Source organism: Balaenoptera acutorostrata, chromosome 10 (genome assembly GCF_949987535.1).
Source record: "Balaenoptera acutorostrata chromosome 10, mBalAcu1.1, whole genome shotgun sequence".
Classification (NCBI taxonomy): Eukaryota; Metazoa; Chordata; class Mammalia; order Artiodactyla; family Balaenopteridae; genus Balaenoptera; species Balaenoptera acutorostrata.
The window spans coordinates 63,505,209-63,530,287 of NC_080073.1; the positions used below are offsets into that span (position 1 = coordinate 63,505,209).

The 25,079-nt window shown below is 39.4% G+C and overlaps 1 protein-coding gene across 1 annotated transcript in view; it reads left to right on the forward strand.

The window, feature by feature from the left end:
* The first annotated feature begins 789 nt into the window (after positions 1-789).
* Positions 790-25,079, forward strand: part of COL21A1 (collagen type XXI alpha 1 chain) — a 185,367-nt gene continuing 161,077 nt past the window's right edge. Inside the window, exon 1 of the mRNA XM_057555093.1 lies at positions 790-1,039. The gene's annotated coding sequence lies outside the window, so the exon portion shown is untranslated. The remainder of the gene's footprint in view (positions 1,040-25,079) is intronic.

Consider the following 25,079-nt stretch of genomic DNA (forward strand, 5'->3'; position numbering starts at 1 on the left):
AGATAGTGATCTATTGAAAATAAAGTGGGGTGAGGGGATAGGAATGGTTGTGAGTGGCTCCGTCTGGAGGGGGGCAGGAAGAACTCTCTGGAAGGGACATTTGAGACATGAATGAAGAGAAGCAGGCACCTGTAATAAGGTCTGGGACAGAGTTTTGGAGGCAGAAGAAATAGCAAGTAATACTAGAACTCACTGCTGTGGATAAGGAAGGGCAAAAAGTCCCATGGGTCGAGGGGAGCAGGGTGAGAAGTGGGGCGAGTGACGGGTGAGAGCCAGCCGCGGCCAGAGCACGTTGGCGGGGAGGGGAGGCGGGGCGGGTCTAAGTGCATGATAGTTAAAGAACTTTCTGGCTGCTCTGTGAGCGATGGACTAAAAGGGGCAGAGCGCAGAGCATCCCCTTATCGGTCACCTTATTCCAGACCTTCCCTGTCACTCTTAAGTCCTCGAAGGTAACTGCCTATTTGAACATGAACTTCCCCTCAGGTTTTCTGGTAGCTTAGGTCAAAGGCAGGTCCACCAGTCAGCTGCTGGGCCGACCAAGAAGTGACTGACCCTGGAGTCCAGAGGCCGGGCAGGGGGCCTCCTTGTATCCACGCAGGTGATGCTCTCAGGTCCTGCTTCCCTCCGCCCTCATTCTTTCCACCTCTGAGTGGCCTTGACCTCTCCTCCTTCCCCTGAGTGCCTCAGCCCGCCTCTCCCCAGTCCTAGCGGGAGGAGAACTGAGCTGACTTCTACCAGGGTTCCCTAGGAGCTTGCACTGAGGATCCAGATCCAAAACCCACCCTCTGGCCGCTGCCCTCGGAAAGGGGGCGGGTGGGGGCGCGAACCTTATCTCGGGCTCCGCCTCCAGGGGCCGGGAGTGTCCCTCGCGCGCTGCACCGGCCGCTGCGGGCAGACAGGCTCCGGGCTCCGGGAGGGCTGCTGATCCGCTCTAGCCCAGGTCGTGTCCGGGCCGCGACCATTCACTCCCGGGACACCACGGGCCCACGCGGAGCGCGCAGCGGCTGCGACGGCACCTCTGACCAGGGACGCGCGCCAGGTAAGGTGGCATCTCCTCCTCCAGTGTCCTCGCCCGAATGACAAACAGGGGACTTCAGGCTGGCCCTCTCGCGGCTGCAGTTTCCAGTTTGCACTCCCGAGGGTGCAGCTTCTTCCCGCGCGCGCGGAGGCGGTGGGTGAACTACGAGGTAGAATCCGCGCCCAGGCTGGAGGCTGGGACGCAGGATTTGTCTGGCAAGGTTACTGGGTGGTCATATAATCTTGGGAGCCTCTCTGGGTTCGGATTTCTGTTTGGAGTGTTTGGCCTCTGGGAATGAATAATGCGCGGTGATTTACGCCCTTAAGCTCAACCCCCTGGGCCTCGGTCGGTCTTTCTGGAAGGGGCTCTGGTGTCCACACGTGGGGCGCGAGCGCACGGGGCGGTGGGCTGTGCGCGGTGCCCCCGAGACTCTTTGAGGCTGCTGCCCAGGAAGCTCACTCAGGGGAGCTTAAAAAAATCTGGTGCTGCGGCAGCACCCAGATCAATTAAATCAAAATCTCCAGGAGTGGGGCTCAAAACTTCCCAGGTGATTCCTAGGTGGAGTAGTTTGGGAACCAGTGAGTGAGAGCCGTGGTTCTCCAAGGAAGGGCTGGGAGGGTCTCTGGACAGCAGCGGCAGCGTCACCTGGGAACTTTTAGAAATGCAAAATCTGGGGCCGGCTACGGAGGCCTAGACCTCCTGAATCTGAAACTCTGGAGGTAGGGACCCAGCCCTTTGTGTTTTCGTGGACCCTCCAGGTGATGCTAGCACTTGCTCACTTTTGAGGACTCTGGGCTGGATCTCAGTGGAGGGAAGGGCAGACACCTTCGAATTCCCCTTCAGAGGGAGGAGGGAACAGATCCCTTTTCAGAAAATCTTAGGTATTCATCAGTAGGGTTTTGCCCATATTAAAAAAAAAATGCCGTGGACTTTGGAGGAGCCTATAAAGGGCAGAGACTTAGCCATCATCTCGAGCAATTTTTTGTCGTAGAGAACTTTTTCTTTTTTTTTTTTAGAGTTGAAGCCAAAGAAGAAATGTACCTAAGAATCTCCTGGCTGTAATAACATGAATGTTTGGCCCCTGATTCAATGCTCCCCATCACCCCTGTCATCAGTGCATGCTACAAGGCTCATATAAAGTATTTTTTTAAAAAGCAATTGGAAGTTTCAGGGATTCATGCCAATTCTCCAGAGTGAAAGGGAATTCAGCATTGTTGCAGGTCTCTGGACTCTCTGAGTGGCTCCTTTTTTTTCTTTTAACAGAGATCTGAGATTTCAAAATTTCGGCGAAGAAAAATTCCAGCTGTTCCTAAGTCATTAGTACAGAAATAGAATGACTTTGCAAATAGGCTTAAATGGATTCAAAAATCTGACGTTGGATAAAAAAGCTAGAATAGGCATGACTGTGGTCCTAGAACATGTGTGCTGGGTGAAGACTGCTCAGTGTACAGAGACTTCCTGCACAGAGAACATTTATTTTCCGTGCCAATTTGTAATGAGGTAGAGAGACCTTTAAGAGACAGGTCCTAAGCTTGTGTCTAGAGGCTGGGGGGAAATATAGGTAGTGGTGAGGACTAGGAGCCTGGATCTGAGGCCCAAGCTGCAGGTTCAAGACCTACTCTTCTGCCTCTCTTCACTCTGGGGCAGTGGCATAACTCTGCGAGCCTCACTTTTCTCATCTGTAAAATGGGGACTGCAGTAGTACAATGCATACTTCATAATTCTCATGTTGTCAGAGTTAAAGGAAATAATGCTTCCAGCAAGTCAATGAAATATTTGTTAGCTCAAAATGTGCACACCCCCGCCCCCCACACAAACTAAAAACAAAACAAAAACCTAATCCCCAAACACTTTGGAATGAAAACTGTGTTGATAACATGGTCACATTTTTTATCTACAAATATTTACATACCAACCTCACCCTTAGAATTTACAGTTTTTCCTTCTTACTAGAATGTGAACATATGGATGTCCTCCAATTATCTTCCTAATTTTATTACACGTTTTATATAGAACTTTCTAGAAAAAAATTTTTTAGTAGATTATCTTCAAGTCAACAGCCCAGTTATGTATCTACTCATTGTCTGTGGTACAAGGATTTTACCATCTGGTGGAATTTATAATCTAGTCACATTCAGATTTAAATAGTCTTAAAATCTGGCTCTCCAGAATATCATTCCTTATAAAAGAAAATTCAAATGGTAGGCATGGCATGCTGTATCCCCCAAGAGAACCAGTCTAGAAGTACTGTCTGGTGTTTCCTAGGTACTTGAGAGGGAGAAAGAAATGAAACCTTATTCAGTTACATCAAGGTTTGTTCAAGATAATATAAGAGAAAGCAAATTGAGGACACATCAAGTACTAAACTGGCAAAAAGGGTAGGCGAGGTAGTTCAAGTGTCCTTTTCCTCCTTAAATGCAATAATTTCAAAACGCTTCAAAACCACATACAGAAAAAGCAATTTGATTGGAACTGATCTGGATGATCCTCTTAGGACCAAATATTTCTAGTAAAAAAAAATTTATGGGTATTAATTCCAAAAAAGATGCCAAATGATTCTGTACTTTGAAATGAGTCTTGATTCACCTTTAATTTCAGTTATAAATTGAATATTAGATTTCTAACTTAGGGTGCCTTTTTAGGACTCATCTCCCATCTTTAAATGTAAAAGGTTGTACCCTTGCAGTTTCCAATCTTCTGTGACTTCTAGAAAACTAAACATAATGCAAATTTCACATATAAACATCTTAGTAACTCCTCCATTCAGGAAATCAGATCTTCATTAAGACACTTTTAAAAGTACAATGTAATATTATTAAATTCAATATAATAAGAATGTAAGGTTATTAAATTAAATGTAAACAAATTAATGTAAGTAGGGTTTTCTCTTAGGCTCACTATGTATGAAATGAGGAGTGCCTCTGGGCATGAAAAGGGAAGATCAGAGGCACCTCACTTGATGGAAAAAATGAAGGCGTGTGGAAGCCAATTCAAAGGCTTAGTAATCAAATTATGTATCCTGGATAATATAACCGAAGAGCTGAGCATCTGTGATGTCGCAATTCAGCGACAAGATGTGGCAGCCCAGTGAGTGGCCAATTAGGAATGATCACTACTGCAATGCCCCACAATGATTTCATGATTCTCCACTTGCAGGCACAAGTCCCGGGGCAGAGATAATCAAAAAGAAGTTAGCTAATTGCGTTTGTTTTTCATAATTTGGCTCACTTGGAAAGGCCTTGATGGCCTTCATTTCAGTGCATTTATTTTGAGCGCCCCATTTGTTCCAAAGTTGAATGGTTTTACCACTAAGGCCAATCTGGAAAGTCTTGTGAGTAAAAACAAATCACAGGAAAGGGCTATATGTTTTTATTTTGTGTTTATTATTTTTGGATTATATTCCTCAGCATGAGTAGTAATTCTTTAGTTTGATTCATTAGCATTCTTGTGGGAAACAAGTTGAAATATTTATTTCTGGCAAGTGATCCAGTCTCACGCAAAGAGAATTAGCCATGGAGGCTGAGTTCTCAAACTTTCTCCATCTCATGGTTAAGGACACTCATTCTCAATCCAAAATGCCAAGCCTTGAATCCTGACTCTGTCACTTACTAGTTGTTTGAACCCGGACAAGTTGCGGAACCTTTCTTTGCTTCTGTTTCCTCATTAGTAAAATTGGGGTAATGGTACCTATATCAGTGGGATTATCATGAGGAGTCAATGAGTTAATGTCTCTAACGTTCTACCAACAGTGCCTGGCTCACAGTCAAAGCTTAATAGGAATTTGCTATTCTTTCACCTTGGACGTTAATAAATGGTTTAAGCTGAAGCTCTCTTTTCTCTTTTCACCTCTGAAAACTGGATCCTGAAAAGGCAGTCCTAGTTTAGGTTATGTTCATTTGATGCTTTTTCTGTTTTAGCTAGTGGGAGAATTTGTTTCTGAATAAGTGAAGTCCTTCAAGTTTCTCAGAAAATAATACAAGCTTTTGAACAACATTCTAAAGCTTCCCAAATGCTGCTGCTGCTGGCTTGAGACCACACTTTGAGAATCACTGCTTCACTCCATGAGTTCCCAAACTGGACTGCACACTGGAATTACCTGAGATCAGTGTGCTAGCATGTTGATCCTCAAACTGATTAAAAAGTTAACCAGTTGGGTTAATTTATTGCAAAAGTAGTAATCATGAAAAAGAAAAAGAGAGGCTGTGTAACAATACACATTAACTGTATACATGGAATTCCCGTATACTGATAGAATTTTTAGGGATATTAGAATTTGTTTAATCTGAATGAGGACACAGGGTCTTGGAGACCTCATTCTTGGCTAAGGGCTCAGGAATAGTCAGTGGTGGCACCAGATGACAACAGGTTTCCTGTGTTCTACTCTGTACATTTTTCATTCAACTACCTTGTCTTCTGAAAACAGGTAATGTGACAGTAGCACATAATCCAAGATAGGGTGTCCTGGGAATGCTATGGACCTGCCTGTCTCCCTTGACCCAGTTTGATTTCAGGGTTATTAATTGAAAAGCTTTTCTAAATGAAAAACCACTGATACCAATATGGCCAACTTGTAAGAAAATAAACCTATAGCTATCAATTGTGAGAAGGATGATTTTTTTTCCACTAGGTTTACCATTTCTAAGGATTCAATTGAGTTTTTCCTCCTTGCTGTTTCTTTAGCATTTTGGCTTTTACTAATGAAAAGCTCAGAGATATCTTTGAAAATTTCAGGAAACATTGAGAATTTCTCAAGTCCAAGTTTGGTGACCTTCTGGGAATCCTGCCAGTTGCTTGTGTTTGATTCATTGTTTAATTTTTGTTTTGACTTGTTGTGTTTTGATCTAGCTCAATATAGCCATGATTGCAGTGTTATGTTACCCATTAACTGTTTGTTTTTACAGTTATTGGTGTCAAGAAGAAAAGATTAAGGAGCAACAATATTTTCTTTTTAAATTCAAAGTGAAAAGAAGTTCTAGTGAAGTTTGAGCTTTATAGGAAGTTCTAAATATATTTTTCAGAAATTTAGCCTTTTAACTTTTTATTAGGTAACTTTTTATTAGGTAAATAAAAACAAACACTCAGAATATATGTCTTATATTTTTATGTTAACTTTCAAATCCACATGTGATTCAATGATTGAAACAACTTATTGAATTATATACGCTTAGAAATGCTAAACCTTGCTGTATATGTATTTTTCTACTTTATTAGGAAGAGAGAGTTTGATTCCACCTCGAGGGCATGTCTAGGCACGTACCAGTACCCAGAATTAGATAGAATATTAAAGATAAGGCAGGGAGGAACATTCTTTGTAAGTGTTCAGCCAATCATCACATAGCGCTGAAGTGCCTACCCAGTGCTTGGCTATCCCAGGGGGATTCAGAGAAGTTGCTATGTTCAGTTTAGTAAGTCTATTAATAGACGATTGGCAGTTTTCTTTTTTAAATGGAAAAATCCCTTTAATATATAAAAATAACATTTTGTACATATTTTTAAGTGAAAAAATGTATAAGGCAAAAATGGTTTTGATTTAAATTTAGAAAAATCAGCAAGCATGGCATGATGTGTCACTTTGTTTCTTCTCAAACCATTTTTGATTCCCAGTTAACATAATGTCCTGAAGCAATCTTTAGAAAGGGTTGAATATGAATTAAAAAAAAAAAATCTCTTGAAATACAGTTGATTTATAATGTTGTGTTACTTTCAGTTGTACAGCACAGTGATTCAGTTATGTATATGTTCTTTTTTAGATTCTTTTCCATTATAGGTTATTACAAGATATTGAGTATAGTTCCCTGTGCTATACAGTAAATCCTTGTTGTTCATTTTATATATAGTAGTGTGTATCTGTTAATCCCAAACTCCTAATTTATCCCTCCCCCCCTTTCGCCTTTGGTAGTCATAAGTTTGTTTTCTATGTCTGTGGGCCTATTTCTGTTTTGTAAAATAAATCCATTTGTATCATTTTTTTTAGAATTCACATGTAAGTGATATCATATGATATTTTTCTTTTGCTGTCTTACTTCACTTAGTATGATAATCTCTAGGGCTGACCACGTTGCTGCAAATAGCATTATTACATTCTTTTTTATGGCTGAGTAATACTCCATTGTGTATATATACCACATCTTCTTTATCCATTGATACATGCACCGCAATGTTCATAGAAACACTATTTACAATAGCCAAGACATGGAAGCAACCTAAGTCTCCATCGGCAGATGAGTATGACTTGAATTTGTATCTTGGCAAGAAGTGGAGAGGTTATCCCAGAGAGAGACACTGCAGAGAAGAGAAACACCCACGATCCTGAGAAGGCAGGCAACTACGTTACCTCCCTGTAGTAACTCCCCCTTTCCCTCGGACAGTTTGCCTTTCCATCCTTTCACAGTTCCTTCGCTTTTCATTCCCTGTTCAAATCACTTGTTAAACAGCACCTCTGGTTTGAAATGAGAGAGAATGAAAGATGCACTGTGGGGTGCAGTGATGCCACGGTAACTGTCAGCTAGAATGGTCTAGGCATTTCCTACTTAGGTCCCTTTGGAATGAGGAGGGAGCAGAGGTGAAAAGAAAAGGTGGGATTCAGAGCTTTTGATGGGATGTGGAGGCACATGGAATGTTATTCAAACTCCTATATATTTAGTGGCAGCAAGCATGTCAGTGTGGAATGTGAGCAAGGAAGTACCCACAACCTAAGTTATGTGTCATTTCTGTTCTACCGTATGAGTAACAGTATGGTAGAATAGCATTTACATATGAAGTACTAAATAAATAGACACCCTCATTATTTCCAAGAAGGCTATGGACCAGGAAATGGGAAACCTGGTTTCTCATTCCAGCCCACCACCAACTTACTAAGTTGGTAGCTTATCAGAAAAGCCTGCAGTAAGAGAGAGCTGGGAAGGTGTGATTGTAAAGTCTTATTTCATTTTGCTGTTCACATATTTTTCTTTTTCTTGGTGAAAAGCACCATTGGAGACCATCATGGAACACGTAAAGAATGGCAGATTAGAGCATCTGTACCCAGAGTTTAAATCAATGTGGAGTAGCATCCTTTAGGAAATTAGTCTCCTGAGAAATATAGCATTCATTCCTAAAATTCCTATAACAATGTTCTTGAATGTTCACTGAAGATGGACGTTGCTGTGAATGAGAACTAATGAAATAACATCCTTTTATTTCAAGAAAATTGTATTTTCCTTTTCATGAGGCCTAAACAAAATTTTTCTGGCCTCCATGTGGGAATTATGTAAAAAATATTCATTGGTCTTTTCAACACTTGAAAAAAAAATTTCTGATTCTTAATTATGGGTTTTGTAAGGGGAATCATGTTTATATGAGTAATCAAATTATATTTTTGAGCTCAAAATTGCATGTTTCCCAAAATGTTAACAGTTGCGTTTGGGAGGTAGCATGATAGATATTTTCTTTCCTGCTTTTCTTTGTTTTCTCTATTTTTTAATACATATGTATTACATTTATAATGCAAAGATAAATGCATAACTACATGCCTTGTAGAAGGAAACATATGAAATGGTAATTTTGAATTCCTATACAAATGAGAGAGAATGATGTTACACTGTGATTCATTTATGTTCCTGTAATTCACAAAGTACATGTTGTGCCAGATGTACTTTGAAATACCAGACACACTAATAACAGATAGTAAAATCTGGCTAAAATGACACAAGTAATTTTTCTTATAATCAGAACATCACTTTATTACTCCTTGTGAATGCCAAAAGACTATTATGTGCTCTAATACCTTAAAGCCATTGAAGATTATAGCTGAGATTGGGGTGGGCGTTATGTAGTCGTGGCCCTGACACTTAGCACCTGTGTGACCTTGTGCATGGTTTTTAACCTTTTAAAGCTTAATTTGCCCATCTGTCAAGAGAGGATCATAGGACCTTCTACATACTGTGGTCAGGAGGAGCAAATGGAATAAGGCACATGAACCCTTTAGTATAGTGCCTGGCAGGTAAAAGTCCTCAAATTTGCTCAAATTAGTTATTATCATAAATATTCTCCCTACTTCTAAGCTTGTTCACGCGTGTGATTTGGATATCTACCTTGTGGAAAGTGGGTTGCTTCTTCAGATGAGGCTATCCTCTGGGTAGCCTGGGTCATGGAGGAGAGGCAAATCCAGATTTTTACCCTTCTCTACTTGTGCTGGGAGATGCAGGGGAGGGTATCTCCTGAAGCTAGCAGTGTGCTAGGGGCGATGACAGAGGCTTTGGAGAGCAACTCCTATGACTCTAAGTGTTGATTCTGGAGTCTGGGAGTCTGGCACCCTTTGCCATATGGCACGGTCCCTGGTCACTGCAATTGTTGTGGGGGGTTGAGGGTGTCCTCAGGTCTGTCTTGCAGCTGCAGGTGGTTTTTCATGAGCTCCTGGATTTTAGCAGTTGTAGAGGTCTCTTTGGTCAGGACCCTGGATTGTCCGTCTTAGGCTCTGGGAAAATCAGAAGATCGCTTTGTCTCTGGGCAGAGGCAGCCCTGAGTTTCAGTACCCATTTGCCTCCTCAGCCAGGGGCCTTTGTGCAGCTGCAGCCCAGACTCTGGTGCATCTGTATAGGATATGCATTAATTCATCCGTCTGGCAAACAGTTTCTCCAGCTCTTTCTATAGATTAATCTAGATCCTAGGGATGCAGCAAAAAATGAGACATGATCCCTGTCCTCAAGGACTCACATTCTGTTTGTAAATTTCCCCATGACTGCTTGGTATGTCAGGGTTGGTTGTTATACCACAGAGCTCCTAACCCTAGTCCAATGCTGCTCACAGTAGAGTGCTTCAAGGGGGGTGAAGTGGTTGACTTCATATGTTAATTGCTCCCACACCCACTAATCTTAAGGTTTATTATTAGGGTCCCTGGTTGGATCTATGTTTTCCTCAAAACTGCAATGAATTTTACATATATAATTGTGCATCAGTAAGTTTCTACAAAGTGTTTAGACTAGGCACATAGTCTACCAATCCAAAAACTAAACTAAGCAAAAAACCATGATGAACTGAATTGAATTGACTGAGGTTTGACAGAAGGAAGTTATGGAGATACTGGGAAAATCAGACTCTATTATTTTTAGACTACACATGTCAGAGCCCTGGAAAAAAGTGTAAACATTTTTGAGCTCTGATTCTTCTCAATTAGTTAATTAAATGAATGTCTGGCCAGTTACCAATATAGGATATTGAGAGCCATTTGTGCATCTGTGTTTCCTTAACTGTGCCTCGAAGTAATTTTAATTTTTAGCTGGATAGTGTAATTTCACATCGGACACTTTTTGGCCAGACCTATTACTTCATTAAATGCTAAGTTTGAGTAGGGCAATGAGTTTGTGCATTTTAAATGTTTCTACGTTGTCTCGGATAAGGCTGCCAAGTTGAATTCCACATTTTCCTTCTAGTAACCTACCATGTTTTAGATCTTTGGGCCTAAAGCAGTCTAAGTAAGACTAGTGAAGCAATTATGATTTCATATTTTCAAGCTTGATATGAATACTAATGACTTTAATTTAAAAATAAATGTGTGCATGCTTTCCCCTTTATCCCCTCTTCCAGTTTTTTGCCAAAGATGAGCACATATCATAAAGGTAGCTGCAGGAAGAAACTTTTTCCTTTTCCTTTCTTTCATTGTTTTCATATTGCCAATCCTTAGGCAAGGCCAATCTGCTTTACTCAAGACAGTGTCTTCAAGGAATCCGGTTGTTACAGGACTGCAATCTTCCCAAAATGCAGTGAAGAGGAGATAGCCCTGCTTCTCCAGACTGTAAGACTTTGCTACTATTACTCTAGACTCTAGAGAATTTCAAATTTTGACTCTTTTTTTCCTTCAAAATCTTTCTCCTGGGATTTCCACTTTCTCAGAGCCGCCTATTGATATGTGCTAAGGCAAAAGGGAAGACGGTGTATTTTATTTTCTGCAAAAGCAGCAAGAATGGGTTTCAGTTTCTATAACCATTGTCTTCATTAGGGAGTTGGGAAGTTTTAAAAGCAAAATAAGGAATTTTGATATATCAGGAGGGCAGAGGGGAAACAAGAACTCCCAAGGAAGCTGTTACTGTGTCTTTCATCCCATCACAAGGAGCTGTTGATAACTGTAAAAACATTGATTTTGTGCTATATGGGAAAAAAGTGATGAGTCAGCAAGTTAAATTTCAGTGGCTCCCTGGGTACCGAGTAGGCTGAGGTTGGCCATGGTCCCAGGTTGCTTATGATACGGTTGGGAAATGGACTATTTCAAATATAATTTTGGGGAGCAAATAAGACTCTGTAACTGAGCTCCAAATGGTCTAATAGTGGAGGTAGGCACCTTGGAAGATACGGTCTGTTTTTTTGATGATTTGCTTCATGGAGGATGTGTGGCTTGAAGCTGCTCTTGAAATGTGGTTTAGTTTACACACACACCATAGTCAACATAAATCATAGGGCTGGAAATTATCTTACAAGTAATTGTTGTTTATAATACAAATGTTGTTTATACCAATGATGCTTGATGCGTTAACCTCTCCCTATAACAAAACTGATGAGCACATGATCTCCAGTCTGGTCGGCCTTCCCTGGACACACTGAGTTTTGATTCTTTCTGGCCATTGGTTGCTGAGTAGAAAGGGTGTAGCCCTGTTCTTTTCTCCCTGTAGCCCAAACTAATTTCTGGCAGCCAGCTCACACTAATAACTTCAGTTTATCATTAGCTAAGGACTTTTTGTCTCCTCAGCCCTCCTGCTGTTAGGCCAACAGATTCCTTTTAAGCATTCCACAATCCAGATTTTGGATCCCAGGATTTTTATGTGTTTCTTTTGAATTTTGTCTTATTGCCGTTGTCCCATTATTTATCCAGGTGAGATCTTATCCACAGGCTTTCATTCAGTCAGTTAGAGATCTTTCTCAGCTTTGCTTTGTCTAGAAATTTGATTTGCAGGTCATCATTTTCCTTGCTTGAATTGTGAATCACCAATAAACCGTCCAGGGCGCATGCCAGAATTCTAAAACATCTCACTAGAAACCTCCTGCATCTGCTGTTACTCTCCATGGGGGAGCCATTTGATAGTTTTATATCCAGATTACATTTATGTGCTTTTACTTTTGAAATATCATTAAGTACAGTATTCTACAGGTCATACTGTGCAGCACAGGGAACTCTACTCAGTCTTCTATAATAACCTATATGGGAAAAGAATCTGAAAAGGAATGAATATATGTATATGTATAACTGAATCACTATGCTGTACACCTGAAACTAACACAACATTGTAAATCAAATATACTCCAATAAAATTAAAAAAAAAATTTTTAAAATGAAATGAAAAAAGTACAGGTCTGTTTGATGTGATTTATTCTTGGCACTTGACAAACATCGTATAATGTTTAGGACTCATTCCTTTTGTAAGTTTTTGTAAGTAAGTAAGTGCTCACAGACAGGAGTGAGGCTTAGAATATCTAACAACCAGGAAAACCAGGGCATCAACCACCCAGCTCGGGCACAGGGCGGTCAGAAAAGATGGCAGGGCAGCACTGCTTTCTGCCAGCTCACAACTGTTTTAAACCCTCAGCCTTGGGGGTTTACCAGAGGCATATGTGCTCTTGAACTTCAGAGGTATTTCTTTTCTCCTTTCTGTAAGTTCCTGATGTTTATTACTCAGGCCCTGAGCACTGGTTTATATTTCACAAATTAAGATATGTTGTGAAAGAGGCTTAGAACTGGGAATGGGTATGGCTTGTTTAAGGAGCCTGATGGGAAGGGAGGGCTTAGAGTGGGGAGAGTAGGAAATGAGATATTTTGGTACGTGGAGCCTGGAGCCCTTCCATAGAAAGCCATCACTGAAGCAGTGAGGGTGTCTTTGTTTCTGGGCAAGGGGCAGTGGCCAATTGGCTGAGCACAGATCTGTTAATCACAGGCCAAAAAGAAAAAGTCCAGAAGAAGAAGACCAATCAAGACAAGGGCTATCTTTTAAGAGATAACTGAAGAAAAATTGCCAAGGGCACTGTAAAAGCATTGATTATCTCAGAGAAGAATAACTCTTGTGGAGGGTATGATCTTAAACAGAGGGAGATAAAGGAGCAGGGTATGGGGCGTGGGTGAGGGAAGCCATTCATTTGGGAGATAAGGAGATCATTGATATTCAGGTGAGCATTTCCATTGATGATGAGGATGTAAGCACAATTTTACTGAATTTTAGAAAAAAATGAATGATGAGCTTTTGAAGCTGTAAGACGTGTATAATAATTGCTTGCAATGTATTGTCAATGGAAAACAGTAGGGAAGAATCAAGAAGGGGCAGATTTAAGCAGAGAAACATAACCTTTCTGCCTTTCTAGTTACCATTACAGTTTCATTGTTACAAAATATTCCTTCATTAAAGAGAATACTTAATATGTCAGTGTGAATGCACGTTTCCCCGCTAAGTACCGCACTTGGAAAACACTTGTGGCTCTATTATTCAAGTGCTAATTAATTTGCAGAATATCCTCCAAGTAAAAGTACAAAGATTTGTGTTCCTCCAATTTTAGAAATATTCAGTCCTGGCCATCTCTGAATCTGTGAAGGGGAAGGGATTTTGAATATACAGAAGAAGGAGGGTAGGTATGAGGACGCACCGGAGGAGCTGTGGAAAGTTTTCTGTGGGCCATTGTGAATTCCAAATATGACCTTCCAGATGGTTCTAGGCTATCATTATACCTCACTTTAATACCTGAGCTACAAAGGGGAAAGGGGGGTGGGGAGAGGGATAAATCAGAGGTTGGGATTAACAGATACACACTACTATAAAAATAGATAACCAACAAAGACCTACTGTACAGAATAGAGAACTATACTCAATATTTTGTAATAACCTCTAATGGAAGAGAATCTGAAGTTATCTATATCTATCTATATATCTGAATCTCTGTGTTGTATACCTAAAACTAACATGATATTGTAAATCAACTATACTTTGATAACAAAATTAAAAAAAAAAAAAACCTAAGTTAGAGAGCTCTTCTTCCCTAACATTTGCCTTGTGTTTATTTTATGGAGTTGGTATTCCTATTAAAAGAAATACTGAGAGGGAAGACAAAGGTTTGTAACACATTATTCAGGTTATTGTCAACTCATTCACAGAGATGATACATTTAATAGGGGAGAGCAGAGTCTGGCATTAACTGTGGACTGGTTGGTGTGCATGTTGTGGTTCCAAGCTCCTCAAAAGTGTCTGCGTTGAGCTGGACAATATCAGTCAGTTCCCATGTAACCAGCATCCATTTCTCTTTCTGTCTGATGGCCTGAGGGTCTGAGAGTCTGAGGTTCAGTTGGTTGGTGGATCTGTCAGTTGGGTTATCAATTTCACTGCCTCTTTATCTTTCTTTCTTTTCTTTTTTTTAGAAAAAGTATCTCTAGAAGTGTTTATTATTGTACTATTTGTATAAGATATAGAAAATATCCAAAATGTTCAGTACTAGAGAGAAGGTTGATATTTGCATTGATTATGCAACAGCATTAAAAATGATGTTTAACAGTAAACATGTCTTTAGATATAATAGGTAGAAAATAGTAAACAAATTTATATACAGAAATGTTCATGTCAAAATATTCAGAGAAAAATGGATACAGTTTTAGAACTTATTTCTTAGGAAATGGATCTTTTATAAATATGAAATATTCCTTTCTTGGCCCTGTTTAATACTTTTTTGCCTTCAATTCTATTTTACGTTGTATACCTATTTAGTTTTAATTTTATTTATTTATTTATTTATTTATTTATTTATTTATTTATTTATTTATTTTTGGCTGTGTTGGGTCTTCGTTTCTGTGCTAGGGCTTTCTCTAGTTGCGGCAAGTGGGGGCCACTCTTCATCGCGGTGCGTGGGCCTCTCACTATCGCGGCCTCTCTTGTTGCGGAGCACAGGCTCCAGACGCGCAGGCTCAGCAATTGTGGCTCACGGGCCTAGTTGCTCCGCGGCATGTGGGATCTTCCCAGACCAGGGCTTGAACCCGTGTCACCTGCATTGGCAGGCAGATTCTCAACTACTGCGCCACCAGGGAAGCCCCTATTTAGTTTTATTAGCATTTGCCTAGTGAATTATTTTACTGCCTCTTTATTATCAACATTTTCTGTCACTGAATTTTAGGTGGGTTTCTTGTAAGAAGTATACAGGTGGACTTAAAGAAAGTCCACAATCTGAAATATTTCTGAAATCGAAAGAATCAAATGTAACTTATTGAATTTTGTTATGATTGTTAATATGTTTCAACTCTTTCTCTGCATCTTACTTTATATTTTCCATGTTTAACATGCTTTTTTATTCTTTATTATAATTGTTACTCTTAGTTTTTCCTTCTTTGTTTGGAATTAATTTTACTTCATTTTCTTCCTCTACCAGTTATTTCTGTAAGTTATATTCTTATTTATATAATAGTGATTACTATTACATTTCTTTATATCAATTAAAACTTGTATTTTCCTACTAATAGCTAGTTGGTATCTATCCCCCTCCCCCAAGGTAACTTACTTGTTCTATTTACATGATTTTTATCACCTTCACTGCCCTCCAACCCCATTCCACAACCAGCTCCCAGTTTGAGAGCTTGTGTTTTATTTCCAGAATGTTATTAATATTTTTCTGGTAACGATTTTAGACTGAAGTTTATTTTGAAGGAATGGTTAGCAGAGGCCAGCAAATTTTGTTGATTTAAAAAAAATTTCTATCCCACATTTAGCTCTTTGTTTTATCTTCTTGTAATTTTTTTGAAGAGAGTGAATAGACAGTAGAGTTTTGAAGAGTTCAAATGTTCAAAATATTCAAAAATGAAAGTTTCTTTGGTTAAGTCCAAACCTATTTCCTTCAGGTACAGCAGAAACTAACACAACATTGAAAACAACTGTATTCCAATAAACAAAACAAAAACCAAACAACAACAACAAAAACTATTTCCTTCAGAACTTTGAAGATTTTGATCCATTATTGTTTAGCTTCACTTCTGTGATAAGAAGGCTCTAGAAAGCTGAATTTTATTCCTTTTAGATATCCTCCCCATTCCTGCCCCCTACCACTCAGCCTTACAGAACCTCTTAGGATGTTTTGCTTTATCCTTTGAATTATGATTTTTCACCAATATTTGTATAAAAGGTCTTTTTCCTCCCCATTCAAGCAATTTGGTGATTGTGAGACCCTCTCAATCTGAAGATTCAAATTTTATTTAGCTCCAAAAGCTTGTATTTTACCTTTTCTTCCATTATTTCTACTTATGTGTCATTGTATATTTTTTCCTTCTGAAAACTCTTTTTTAATATTTTGTAAGATCTGTGTCCTTTGCATTGTGGTCTGGTAGAATTCTTCAGCTTGGTTTTCCATCTAGCTATTTCCCTCTTCAATTATTTTCACATACATCTCTGAATATATTAATATTGATATTCAAATATTCTTACACATATCTCTAAATATATGAATGGCATTTAAGCTAGTCTGTCTTCTTCAGACTGTTATTAACTCTTTCTATGGGTGTTAGTTACTACATCTGCTGAGTTTGTGGGCTTCCTCCACAGTGCTGGTTTTTATTGCTCACATCTTTGTGTTTGCAGTTTTGTGTTTACTACCGTACAGGTTTTTTTTCTGTTTACTGTAGCTTACTGCTAATGATTGTGGGTTGGGCAACATACTGGTGCCATGTCATCTGGACATGGCTATTTCCTGTTCCTCCTGGGTTTGTTCGTGGCACACCTAACTGAGACCGGTTCTGCCCATCCAATCCAAGAGCCCAGACTCATGGCTTCCCAGGGATCCAAAGGAAGAGAGCTGCATAATGTCCAAGAGGCCATGTTCTTCCTCATCTGCACAAATCACTTCCTTAGTCTGAGAGGTATCCATCTCGGTCAGGGTGTTTTCCTCCTCCTGCTCTGAGAATCCTTTTTCTTCCAGCTCTGAGCAACGCTGTTCCTCTGACCTCCCCAGCAATATAGGCAATGGGGTTCTGAAAGGGTCACTTCCAGTGTTACTCTGACAATATTTTAAAGTACCTGTAATTGTGGAAAGGAACAAAAGTCATTTTGGCACCTGGTTTATTACTTCCTCTCTGAAGTGAACATTCTGGACCAAGCAATATCTGGATAGCCATAATTGCTCCTTTGGGCTCTTGGGTGATATGGCTTTAGCGATATCATTTGCAATTTCTCGTGAACAGCATTTGGATGCTATAGAAAAAGAAGAACATCTCCTTTTGAAATGTCTGACATATTGTAATTCTGAGTCTGCACTTGGCACTTGCTAGAGAAATGTCAGTTTTCCAGCAGGAACAAAGTCCAGTGCAGCTGTTTCTGCTTTCACCATGGAATTTGGAAGTCTGTATAAGAGATTGTAACCAACCATTTTGGGAGTGAACAATGAGGTATGAGATTTTCCCACCTCATGAGTTTCTTGCATTGTAGATGGCAAATTTGATAGTAATGATACTATCTTGAGTTCGGGTATTATGATACCTTTTAGGGCTCCTTTCTGCAAGAATTTTTTATAAGTATTTAATGACAATGTCACCTCCTATAATTCATCACACATAATGTCACACACACTCGTCTCACATAACAGGGATTTAAAGATATCTTTTTAAACATTGCACACTGTTCTCGTTTGCCAAGTTGTGGACCAAAATATTTACAAAGTAGAACGTTTTCTAGTTCTCTTGGGTTGGTTTTTCCCTAGGAAGGTTTCATATTTACTCAGTTTGAGGTACAGTATTGTCACTTTCCAGAATGCCAGGCATAGTTTTATTAAACTGTAAGAATAAAACACATTTCAATGCCCAATTGCACATCCTCCACCCACACCCCCCACTCTCTGCCATCTAAGAATATCTGGACTAGTTCTCTCTGCCATCCCAGTTGGCAGAAAATCAAAATTCGACTGTGGTATTTGTTTGCTAACATGTGTGTGCGTGTGTGTGTGTGTGTGTGTGTGTGTGTGTGTAGAGGAGAACAATGTAAACTAGTTTAAGAAATGCCACATTTTAGGATTCAAAACCCTACTGCAAGCATTCAGTTGGATTTGTGTAGCACTTGTCATTTATTTAAAAGGATGACCATTTTCAAGGGATTCTTTTTTGGTCTGATAACTTAGCAATAACGAAAAAAAAACTTTCATGGAAAGAGAATGATCAGTGACATTGTGCATATCTTTGGAGCTCTTTGAATGTAATAGAAATAGGTATGCTAATTTTGATTACAAAATACTAACTTAGAGAAAATTCAGAGTATATTAGATCTAGTAGATTCAGTTTGGAATAATGGAAAGAAATAACCTTTTGGGGGGATTTGTTTTAAGAAGCTAATTGTTAACCTTGTATTTAATGGAATAAATAATTCGATAAATTATTGAAGAGGACAGAACCGTGGCCAATTTGAAATGGAAGAGATCCTCTAGCTCACTCCTCTCTTCCCCTCTAGTTTGATAGAGGAGATACTGAAGTCCAGCCAGCCTTGTTTTCTTGCCCAGATTCCTATGGTGTCTTTGTGTCCTTGCTGGGTCTGGGATGCAGATGGTCCAGCTGCCAGTACAATCCCTTTTCCCCCACACCTAGCTGAATAAGGCCAGGAAGGAACTGAGTATTGTTGACTCATCACTTTTAAACAAGTTATTGTTATTGAACTCAATATAATGCTTCTTTAATTGGCAAATGCAGATGTTCATCATTTTCCATGCCAGAGCTTCCTTTTATATGGTAAAAAATTGCACACTAGTGTATTTTTGAGGATGGGCTTTTCATTTTCCATTCTTTTAATGCAGCTAATCATGTTTTATTTGGTTCCCTTGAATGTCAGGATGGTAGATTGTTCACGTTGGCTCTTTTTTTTCCTCAGGAAACATCTCTGGCATACCTAGTGAGGTAGTGGAGCCGTCTGGGAAGTAAAAGAAGATTGTACTGCATGAGATATTTATTTGTTATTCTTGGCTGTTTAGCAGTCATTTCCCCCATAGAAACAAAAGTCTGGCTTTTGGACTGGCAGTGCTGTGAAGGGTACATAGGAAAAGAGCATGACAGTGTATTTGGGGAAAAGGGTAAGGAAACACTGAAATTTGTTGAAAATATTGCATTCAAATAAGCACTTACACACATTTCACATGGAAGATAGAAAGTAAGAATTAAGATGAACTCATTTTGGAAAGGAGAAATTTGAAACGAAATAGATAAATACTTCATTTCCCCCATAAACAAACACATAGAATGTGCATATTTCACATTTGTATTTTCTTAGTTGAAGAAAAAAGTAGAATATTGGAAATTGGGAATATTAAGTCTGTGACAAGGAGTGAGATGCAGTAGTTATTTTGCAATTTTGAAATATGTGCTCTGCCCTTAAACATCAAAACATAAGTAAGCCTGATAAAAATCATACTTGACAATAAGGTAATAGCAATACAAAGTAAAATAATTTTTATTACCATTCATCTTGGTCAAGGGTGCCGTTTAAATTAATATAAGAATTGTATATATTCCTCACCAATATAATTAGGCTCTGTAGAATTAAGGAAAATCTTTTGAAGCTTGAAATTTTTTATTTTAGGAGAAATAAAAAGTCATGGAATTCTTAAACCTTGGAAGGTGCTAAAAATATGTCACTTCATGATGGCATTTCATTTTTTAAAAATTTTATTGAAGTATAGTTGATTTACAATGTTGTGCTAATTTCTGCTGTATAGAAAAGTGATTCAGTTATAAATATATATATATTCTTTTTTATATTCTTTTCCATTATGGTTTATCACAGGATATTGACTATAGTTCCCTGTGCTATAAGGTAGGACCTTGTTGTTTATCCCTCCTACATATAATAGTTTGCATCTGCTAATCCCAAACTTCCAATCCTTTCCTCCCCCACCCTTTATGGTATTTCTTAATTGATTTATTATTGAGAGAACATTATATTAAAGAAAGAGTAAAACTTGGACTCAGTTCTTTGAGATTGATACTATGGATGTAATACCATGTTTCCCTCAGTCTTCCATGGTAGTCATAGAACACTGGATTAAAAGAGCCCAGTGTGGATATTATTATGTTTCTATGTATCTGGCTTAGTTGGGGCTCCATAGAACAATGGCTTTAAAACTTTTTTTTACAGGACCCATAGGAAGATATTTTATATTGTGGCACATCTGTATTATTTGATAGATGTATACCAAATGTTTCATGATAAATATCTACCTTTTCTACATGTATGATGTTCTGACATTTCCTCTTCCATTCATTCTATTAAAAAAACACTGGTAATGACCCAGTAAATTGTTTTCACAATTGACTGATGGATCATGGTTTGCAGTTCGAATAACTGCTGTAAAAGTCCTCCATAATTTTCTTTTTTGGGGGGATGATGAATTTGTAGTTATATGTGATTATTATTAACTTTGTTTGCCAAATATATTCCGGGTACATGCTCGGTTGACATCTCCTGACCCAATGTTAGTTCTGGTCAATGAGTTCAGTGGAAATCAACATATGTTTCTGGACTGGTACATTTAATTGCTGGTTCGAGACCCCCCAGAGCTCTTTACCTCTGTCATGGAAAATGGCCATGCTCCTTAGAAGGGGTCTGAAAATGAGTAATGTGGAGTAGAGCCTGTAGCCAGCCCCCAGTGGACATAAAATATGAGCAAAATATAAACCTTTGTTGTTAAAAGGCACTACAGTTTTTGGATATATTTGCTGTTCAGCGTAGCTTAACCTTTCCTGTTCAGTAGATGATAATTCAATTACGTGTTCTGCTGGTGGAAAAGAACCTCCGTTTGAAATATTAACTTTGCCTAAAAACATATAGAAGTTTAAAAATAAGTTAATTATTTCGGATTTTAAAACAATATGTGTTCTTTATAGAAAAATTGGGAAAACATAATAAAAAAGTTACATAATCATGATGCTACTACCTAGAAAACAATTTTGACATTTTTATGAAAGATATATATATATATGTATATATTTACAAAATTAGCTTACTATGTAGTTTTGTATTTTGTTTTTCCTCTTACTGTTTTTTTTTTTAATGAGTTAATTGATTTTTTAAATTAATTTTATTTATGGCTGTGTTGGGTCTTCGTTTCTGTGCGAGGGCTTTCTCCAGTTACGGCAAGTGGGGGCCACTCTTCATCTTCATCGCGGTGCGCGGGCCTCTCACTATCGCGGTGTCTCCTGCTGCGGAGCACAAGCTCCAGACGCGCAGGCTCAGTAATTGTGGCTCACGGGCCCAGTTGCTCCGTGGCATGTGAGATCCTCCCAGACCAGGGCCCGAACCCGCGTCCCCTGCATTGGCAGGCAGACTCCCAACCACTGCGCCACCTGGGAAGCCCCTCTTACTGTTTTTTTTATGTCATTAAATATTCTTGGAATACACAAATATCATGCCTCTGTATATGTGTATATCCATCCTATAGATGAACCAGGGTTTATTAAGTTATTCTTATACTCTTAGACATTTTAGTTTGGTTTAATACAGAGTTTCAATGTACTAAAATCTCAGCCCTGGGCACCCAACAGCAAATAGTAAGCCAGAGTAGGACCCGCACCCGCTAATGCTGCTTTGTGTCAATTGCATCTTCTCATAATCCCAGTCCTGGCACATAGTGGGTCCACATATTAGCTGTCAAGTAAACAGTTCCATATGTATGTACCTCATATGAAGTTTATACTTAATTTTCTAAAAATTAAGAAGCTTTTTATTTCCTCTCCTCCTTCTCCCAGCAAACAATTTGGTTCTGCTTCTGAGTTCTTTCGCTTAGGAAGGACCAGAGGCGGGGTCATTCTCATGTCTCCCCTCCACACCGATACGATCCAGCACATGGCCTATCACAACTCCTGAATTTCTGTCAACTCCAGTCCCACCCCACGTCCTGCCTCAGGCCCTCCTGACCGCAGAGGCCTTTCTGTTTTCTTGTACATCATTCTCTCTTTTGCTGCTGCAGTGAACTTCCTAAAATGTGAACCAGACTATGTCTACTGAAAATCTCTCTGTAGAATCCCAGAAAGAGCTTTAAAGACAAAATCCATTGCTCTTCACTTGATTTAAAAGGCCTTTCATGAATTGTTTCTTTCTTTCTTTTTTTAAAAAATTAATTAATTAATTAATTTATTTATTTTTGGCTGTGTTGGGTCTTCGTTTCTGTTCAAGGGCTTTCTCTAGTTGTGGCAAGCCGGGGCCACTCTTCATCGCGGTGCGGGGGCCTCTCACTATCGCGGCCTCTCTTGTTGCAGAGCACAGGCTCCAGACGCGCAGGCTCAGTAGTTGTGGCTCACGGGCCTAGTTGCTCCGCGACACGTGGGATCTTCCCAGACCAGGGCTCGAACCCGTGTCCCCTGTATTGGCAGGCAGATTCTCGACCACTGCGCCGCCAGGGAAGCCCTATGGATTGTTTCTTGAGGACCCTCTCCATCACTGTTATTCATTGCCCTCACCGCCTGCTGTGGACTGCATTGTGTCTTCTCCAAATTCACATGTTAAAGCCCTTACCTGTATTTGGAGGTAGGGCCACTAAGGAGAGAGAATTTAGGTTAAATGAGGATGTAAGGGTGAGATCATAGGATTTGTGCTCTTAAATGAAGAGACACCAGAGGGCTGGTACCCCACCACCCAACACACACACAGCCAGCAAGATGGCAGCCCACCTACAGAGGGGTCTCAACAGAACCCACCATGCTGGCCCCTCATCTCGGACCTCCAGCCTCCAGAACTGTGAGGAAATAAGTGTCTGTTGTTTAAGTCCCCCAGTCTCTGAAATTTTGTAATAGCAGCCAGAGCTGATGAAAACACTGCCCCTCATCCCCTACAAGTACTTCACTCCAGAAATCTTACTCTAGGAAAGCTGTTTCACTGAGCGCATCCTGCTCTTTAATTGTTTTCCAGGCATAATCAGGTACTATCTTCCTCTCCTCCTAAGGTTACCTACAAATCCCTGGTTCTCCCTCAAGTCACAGGTCAGACTTTACCTCCTTCTGGAAGGCTTTCCCATCTCCCCTCCCAGGTGGAGTTAGGTCTTCATTTCTCTGAGCTCCCCTGGTGCCTTACCTACACCTCCATTAACATCTCTCCTCTTCTATGGCAACTGCATAGTTGACGCCTTTCCACTGAACCCTACGTTTTTAAAAAATTTTATTGAAGTATAGTTGATTTACAATGGGTTAATTTCAGCTGTACAGCAAAGTGACTCAGTTATACATATATATGTACATTCTTTTTCATATTCTTTTCCATTATGGTTTATCGCAGGATATTGAATATAGTTCCCTATGCTATACAGTAGAACCTTGTTGTTTATCCATTCTATGTATGAGAGTTTGCATCTGCTAATCCCAAACTCCCAGTGCATCTCTCCCTCCCTTCCCCTCCTCCCCCTTGGCATCCACAAGTCTGTTGTCTATGTCTGTCGTCTGTTTCTGTTTCATAGATATGTTCATTTGTGTCGTATTTTAGATTCCATATATTAGTGATATCATATAGTATTTGTCTTTCTCTTTCTGATTTACTTTTCATTTAGTATGACAGTCTCGAGGTCCGTCCATGTTGCTGCAAATGGCATTATTTCATTCTTTTTTATGGCTGAGTAGTATTTTGTTGTATATATGTTCCACATCTTCTTTATCCATTCATCTTTTGTTGGACATTTAGGTTGTTTCCATATCTTGGCTATTGTGAATAATGCTGCTATGAACATAAGGGTGCATGTATCTTTTTGAATTATAGTTTTGTCTGGCTATGTGCCCAGGAGTGGGATTGCTGGATCATATGGCAACTCTATTTTTAGATTTTAGAGGAACCTCCATACTGTTTTCCATAGTGGCTGCACCAATATACATTCCCACCAACAATGTAGGAGGTGAACCCTACATTTTTAAAGGCCATTAATTGTGCTTTTCCATCTTTGTATCCCCAATGCTTAGGATGAATGCCCCATTGCCTGAAATGGGGTGGCCATAAATATTGTTGAATGAATAGATGAATAATAGTGGTAAGGGAGTTATTCATTTATTAACTTTTATCTTCTGAAGATTTTTTTCCCTCTCTCTTACAATCCAAACAACCAAACTTCATGTGTTCTCCTTATCAAAACCAGCTGTCAAGACAGGATTTAAAATTCATTTACACTGAAGTATAAATAACTGATTAACAGTTTATGTCTCCCAAGGGAATTTCCATTTTAACAAGAGTAGAATTCTTAATCTACAAAAATAAATCTTTCTTGGTGGAATTTCAAGCTTAACAAGCATATGGGATTGGTTTTAATTAGGGGTGGGGGTGGGGCTTAAGAAGTTCTCTCTGCTCAAAATTCAGACCTTAAATGTGAGACCAGACCTATCACCTGTTGGCTCACGGAGGAGCTGGCATGTCAGATTACGCAGCAAATTCACTTTTGTTTCTATTGCTCAGCATGGATAGGATGAACTGCACATCTGGTAAACGTTTGCACATGAAATGTGTATCTGCCAAGCATTGTGGTTTCCTGGTACATCCCAGTGGCTCTGAGTCAAGGTCACAAAACCAGCGTTGCAGAGTTTTGGTGATCTGGAACTGCATTCTGCTTTTAGTTATTGAGAAATTTGCTCCCTTAGTTTCTTTGAAGACCCTCCATGTCACCATTATAGGCTTGGAAAAGCCCTTGGGTGATTCAGAGCCCATTCAACTGTTTGAAGCCATCCCACAGGGATGAGAATCTTGTCTCCTTAAAAAAAAAATCTCCCCAGAAAATGTTTCTCAGTTTTTCTCAATGACCCATTTTCATGTCTGATCTCTCATCAAATTTTCATTCTCTAAGAAAGAGGGGATATATGTATATGTATAACTGATTCACTTTGCTGTACAGCAGAAAGTAACACAACATTGTAAATCAACTATACTCCAATAAAATTTTTTAAAAAGTTTCATTCTCAATACTAACTTAAATCTTGCCTAATTTAGCTTTGACACCTTGTTCTGTACTTCGTGAATGTGAAGAGCATCTGATTTTCATATAAACTGCAATAGTAGAGATACCAAGCAGTACGTTATTCCATAAAAGCAAAGCAAACCAACGAACACCATCACAAAAACAATTCAAGCTAAATTAAGTT